General features: G+C 46.3%; 1 pseudogene; it reads left to right on the top strand.

Moving 5' to 3' along the window:
- The first annotated feature begins 1,393 nt into the window (after positions 1-1,393).
- LOC132216280 (ATP synthase subunit d, mitochondrial-like) lies at positions 1,394-1,942 on the top strand (annotated as a pseudogene).
- The last annotated feature ends 4,349 nt before the right edge of the window (positions 1,943-6,291 follow it).

Genomic DNA, 6,291 nt, shown 5'->3' with positions numbered 1-6,291 from the left:
CATAGGAATTTTCATGTAAGGTTTTTGTGACTAGAGAGAAGAGAAACAAATTCATAAAACCCATCATTATGTTATTTGCTCCACACTTTCTAGTTCTAGAGTATTGTTTTCTATTCGGTTCTCCCATAAACCTATCAAAGTGAGAAGGAGGATTATTAACTCTAGTGCACAGATCACAAACAGCTCAAGGAGCCTAGGTTCACTGACCAAGATCACGAAAGAGGACACAGCATAGGACAGAGGTTGGATTCAAGTCCAGGACATTGGTCTTCATACAAGCCCCGGAATGGAGATTTGAGTCAATTTTACCTACTCATTAAGGAGATGTCTTCAGGGAACATTTAGTGTTCTTAATGCAGAGAGAAAGTAGAACGCCAGCTTAACATCGCTTTCCTCTAGGTGGCAAGGTTAGGAGTAAATTTAGTTCCTTCTTTGTGCTTCTCTGTGACTTCTCCAATGTGCATGCATTACTCTTGTGTTTAGAAAACAGAAAATAAAGGAGTATGATTATGAAGTAAATCAATGAGAAACCAGAAGAAGGTCTTCTACTCACTTTGGGGGCGGGGGGTGCCTAATTGTTTGGAACTGGCTCTGAGCCTTGAAGATAAGAACGGATGTCAGTCAAATAAAGAAGTGTGAGCCGCAAGTGTCTTAACCCCTCTGTGCCTCAGTTTAGCTCTGTGTAAAGAGGAGGCAATGAACCTATCTATATTGGCCAAGGCGCTTGATTAAAAGCGGCAGAAATGCAATTCACACTAGTTTAGAGTGCAGAAGGGTTTCACTGAGTCACAGCACGAGGAACTAAGGAATCTCACTGCAGTCCTGGCTCTCTTTCCATTCGTGAGCTCTGCCTTCCTCTTCGCCCTGCTTGCCCTCCCAGGTTAGCACCCCTGGTGCATAGAAAACCTCTCTCAGAGCCCACAGGCCACGTCCAAGGACGATTCTGCTAAGCCAGCTTGAATCCCTTACCTCCAAGACCCGTGCACTGAACCAATCACTGTGAGCAGGTGTTGGGGAGTAGGAGGGACCCACCCAATCCTATGAGTGCACCTTCGTGCCCAGTAGCCTTCTTCCTGGAGACCCAGCTCTCACGTGATGAATGCTGAACAAGGCAAACGCCTGACCAAGCCAGATGGGGTGAGCTTTTTCACAGGCCAGAGGGTCCAATTTATGTGTGCTGTTAGAAGGTTTAATGAGCTTGTGAAAGGCATTAAATAAGTAAATTTGGTAAACAACATTTCAGTACCTATCAGAAGGCAGAAAAAAAGAAACTTTAAACTCAAGCTAACAACACTAAAAGGAATGCTTGGTCAGAAAACCAAAAAGAAAAAAGGATCAGCTGACACTTGCTACCATGAACTGTGGGCCACTGGGGTTGGTGACGGATCGAAACATGGTTGGGTGAAAACCTGCTTTGACAAACATTGACTGGGTAGCTTTGGGGGAGATCAGACCCCAAAACCAGAAGCCATTGCTAACTCCCTGAGATCCTGAATGAGACCCTCACCTCCACATTGGCCACCCTAGCTGAGAATCCACCTGCCACTGACTGGGCTTATAACAAGGCCAATGTAGCGAAGGCTGGCTTGGTAGAAGACTTTAAGAAAAAGTTGAATGTCCTGAAGGTTCCTGTGCCAGGGGATAAATATAGTGCCTGGCGGATGCTGACAAAAAAAGAAGGTGTGAAAAGTTGTGCTAAGTTTTTGTCTCTCCCAAAGACCAGGCTTGAGCGATATGAGAATGAGCTCGGGAAGATGAAGAACAGAATTCTCTTTGATCAGATGACTTTTGAGGATGTGAATGACATCTTCCCAAAAACCAATCACACAAGAAAAAGTATCCCTACTGACCTCCCAAGCCAATTGAAATTAATAAACTTGAGTTTGGGAGAAAGCTTTGGCCCTTGCATTATAAACTCTGGACATTAAAAATAATTATATAGCTCAGCCTGCGTGGCTCAGTGGTTGAGCGTCAACCTATGAACCAGGAGGTCATAGTTCGATTTCCATTCAGGGCACATGCCCAGATTGTGGGCTTGATCCCCAGTAGGGAATGTGTAGGAGGCAGCCGGTCAATGATTCTCTCTCATCATTGGTGTTCCTATCTCTCTCGTCCTCTCCCTTCTTCTCTGAAATAAATTTTTTTAAAAAAATTTTAACTATATTATGCAAAAAAGAGACCAAAAATAAGAAATTTAGGTTCAGGAGAAAACCACCATGCCACAAGGAAAACAACAACCAGGTATGTGGCCCCTAAAATGGACTGAACACTTTATAACCACCAAGTCCTTCCTTGTGAACCACTTTTGCTGCTCAACTATTCTGAAAATTGGAGGCAAGCATTGCAGAAGATGCCCACCCTCAGTCAAACTCCAACTAAATTAGATATTGAACAAGACACTGAGAACCTGGCAAGAATACACACACACACACACACACACACACACACACACACACACACGGGCCTCAAGCTGCTGGGAGATGATAAATTGTCAGTTTCTCTTTAACATGATTGTGTCTCATCACCATCTCCTATAATGGATTTGATGGCTTTTGTTTTTAACCTGTGAAGATTAAAATCAATTCCCAACTAGAGCTGGAAGCCCCAAACCATATAGCTGCAAATATATCAATTAATCAATCAGCTAGTCAGTAGATTAGCAAGTCCATATGGAGGGCCAACTCTTGCTGGGTATCTGTGGATGGAAAAGAATTGGGAAATATGCCCTCTCTAGGTGCTTCAGGAGGCATTAATTCAGCTTTTAAGGCAACAGCAAACCTATTTCCAGTAGAATTACACTGGGTGGGCATGTCGCACCCTCTGACTGGTCTTATCTTATGGATACGTTTGATTTTGGACCCTAGAATAATCCACAGGTTTTTAAAAACATATATATTTCTATTGATTTCAGAGAGGAAGGAAGAGGGAAGGAGAGGGAGAAACATCAATGATAAGAGAGGATCATTGATCGGCTACCTCCTGCATGCCCCCTACTGGGGAGTGGGCCCGCAACCCAGGCATGTGCCCTGACCGAGAATCGAACCTTGACCCCCTGGTTCACTGATTGATGCTCAACCACTGAGCCACACCAAACAGGCAGTAATCCACAGATTTTGACTCACACCTTTGCCCCACTCAGATATTCACATTGGCAATATCCTTATATATTGGCTGTGCTCTGAGGGCATTTCATAGGAGGCAGAAAGGATGAAGATGACTTGGAATAGAATTCAAATCCCTCCTCCACCATTTACCTCCTTGGTAGCTTTGCAAAGTTATTCAGCCCCTCTGTCCCTGGTATCTTTAACCACCAAAGCAGACGTGTGTCTTGTAGCCCTGCAAGGATTAAATGAGATCACGAATGTGCAGTGCTTAAAATAAGACCTGATTCAGAGCTAATGTTAGTTTATTAACATTACAATCACCATTCAACTATCAGGTGAGTTCCTAATAGGTTGTGTATATTTTTTAGTCCATAAAAATATGTATAGGCATGTTTTGATCTTCTCACTGTGCCCGTCCCCATCCCAAAATGGACTTCCTTACAGTACAATAATCCTATTAAATTCTACAGACTTCCACTTACATGACAAATATCCCCTGGCTTCAGCCCAAACAAAAACTAATTGTCCCCTTGTTCATCTGTGTGCGAGTTTGTTTTTCCAGATGAAACATTTCCAACTCTTTCTTGTACCTTGATGTGTTTTTCTAACAACAGACATTGCATGAGTTAGCCACAAAGACAGGGTGTCTTAGAGCAAAGAAGTAGAGTGCATGAAGTCAGTGGGTCTCTTTGAAGCCACAGCTTGTTGAAGGAATGTGAAATAGACAAGAGAATATAAACTTGGAGGTCAGGAAAGGTGGTGACTTCATTAATCCTGACCTCCCCCCTCCACCTCCTATGGGCTGCTAGACTCTGAGTATGTGACTAAATCAGTGCAAAATCAACAATTGTTCTTGCCCTCCCAAGACTGACGTTAGCGTGATTTATGGACATCATTACCTTAAATATCCCTCACAGTGATCTTAACAAGTCCGAGACTCATCACGACCCTGAAGTGAGAAAATCAATGGAGATCTTTCCATGGAAGGCTCCGGAGAAAGAGGCTTAAGGCAGAAAACAAGAGGTTCAAGGTCAAGTCCTGGTCCTACCATCAAGACCAGGGTGACCTTGAATAGGCCTCCTCTTCGTGCTGGCCTCGTTTTGCTCATTTGAGAATGGGGAGAATTAGACAAAAGGATTGATTAAATGTACTTGGTGACACTCCATTCTCAGACTTAACATGCCAAAAAAGCTTACTGCTCTCCTCTCTCAGCTATTTTAACCACCACACCTGCAACCTCTTGCTTGCCAACAACAAAAACCTATAATAATAAAAGCATAATATGCTAATTAGACCGAAGAACAACCTTCTGGACGAAGCCGGGGCTGCAAGGGCCAAGGCAAGCCGCTGTGGCTTCGAGGGCCAAGCCCCTTGCACGAATTTCATGCATCGGGCCTCTAGTAACCAATATTTGCTGAAAGCAAAATATGGGTCGGGCTGTGCCAAAGGACTTATCTTATTTAATGCTCACCACAACCCCCTGAAGTAGATGCTGTCATCTCCCCTAGTTGATAGTTGCGGAATCCAAGGCTACACTTGACTCCACATCACAACACTGCTTCTCAACATTGACCTAGGCTTCCAGGATACAGGACTTGCCTCAGTCACCTCTTATCTTCCCTGGGGTCTTCAAGGCATCTCCCTTTGTTTGTCAGGTCTTCCTGCCCCACCAAGTTTGGGCTTTTATTAGGTCTTTGACCGGGGAAAGGGTAATGGATGGTTCAGAGACCTTGGAGGTGAACTGAGTGGAAATAGTCCTGTCCCAGCCTGGCAGGAATGTATGCCCTCCGGTGACCTCCACAAGCCTGGCTGTCCTCATTCAGAGCACTTCTGCCTCTAAGGCTATTGGGGATGTGAAGTGGCATCATGTGGATTGAGCTCCAGGCACAGCTGCAGACACACCTCTGCGCAATGACCCTACTCTCCCTCTACTCATATCCCACTTTCCTTTAAGACCCAACCCTAAAAAAGCTGCTCTCTGGTTTTGGAATTGAGCCTCCCCTCCTTGAACCTATCTGGGCCCCAACAAGAAAGAGATTGCACGCTGAAAACAGCGTGATTGGGGGGAGAAGGGCAGGGGGGAATTATGTCTGAAGGGGCTTTGCACAAAGGTGTGGGTAGAGGGTGCTAAGGTGACAGGGCAATGACCCGAGTCTCAGCAGCAGCAGAACTTTACCGCCCCTACGACCAAAAGGCTGGGAAGAGTAAGTATTTACTGGAAATCAGAGAGAGAGAGGGAGGGAGATGGGAGAGAGAGAGAGAGAGAGAGAGAGAGAGAGAGAGAGAGAGCGCTTTCTTGAGAGAAGCAATGACCTTCAATCAAAGGGCACAGCCTGCCAAGGGGAGACCTGGCATGGAGGCAGGGAGGGGATAAATACTCTGACCTCACTCTTGGCTGTGAGAGTTCATTCCAGAAACATAGCATCGGCCTGGGCTATTTTGCTAAACTATATGTCATGCATTCATGATTGTACTGATTAACAGTGTTGCTTTGTAACTTTGGGTCCAAGGCATTAGGGGCTGGTGTGCGCCAGCTTGTCAGCATTGTTTACTGACAATGGTGGCGTCTATGATTTGCATTCTCTGATCTCCCGCAAGCTCATTTTGGGGCTCCCCATTGGCCGGACCCAGCGGGAAACAGAAGTAGAGGAACCTGTGGATGACGCCCATGCAGGTCACATCTGGGCAGACAGCAGGTAGGAGAAGAGTGGAGAATGGATCGGCCCATTGTCCCTCCAGCACAGGGTGTGTCCCATGCACCACACTCGCTGGGCTCTCACTTAGATCAGGAAGTGACACGTGTGGGTGTGGTGGCCTCACACACCGCCCCATGAGCCCCCTAAGAGCATATCAGCCCCTCCTTCCACGGGCATCTCCCCCGACCCTCTCAGTGCCTGGCGTGGAGTAGGTGCACAGCAAGCATAGGGATCTCCAGGGCCAGCAGGCAGCACGGAGAGCCAGCCAACTGCTTGCGTTCCCTGAGGTAGGTCGTTTCGCTGTTGCTGCCAAAGACGCTGTCAGTCGCTGGGCAGCTACAGAGACATTTCAGAAGGTGGAGAGAGACAGCTGAGAAGAGAGTGTGTGCAGGTGATGTCTAGTCATAACAATTCTCCCAGTGCCTCCCCCTGCCCCCTCCCCCATGGCATTCGATAAGCAGAGCTGGGAATCCCATTTCAGCGTGACAGCT

The sequence above is a fragment of the Myotis daubentonii genome, chromosome 15 (assembly GCF_963259705.1).
Source record: "Myotis daubentonii chromosome 15, mMyoDau2.1, whole genome shotgun sequence".
Taxonomy (NCBI): Eukaryota; Metazoa; Chordata; class Mammalia; order Chiroptera; family Vespertilionidae; genus Myotis; species Myotis daubentonii.
This window is presented reverse-complemented; position numbering and strand designations above follow the sequence as displayed.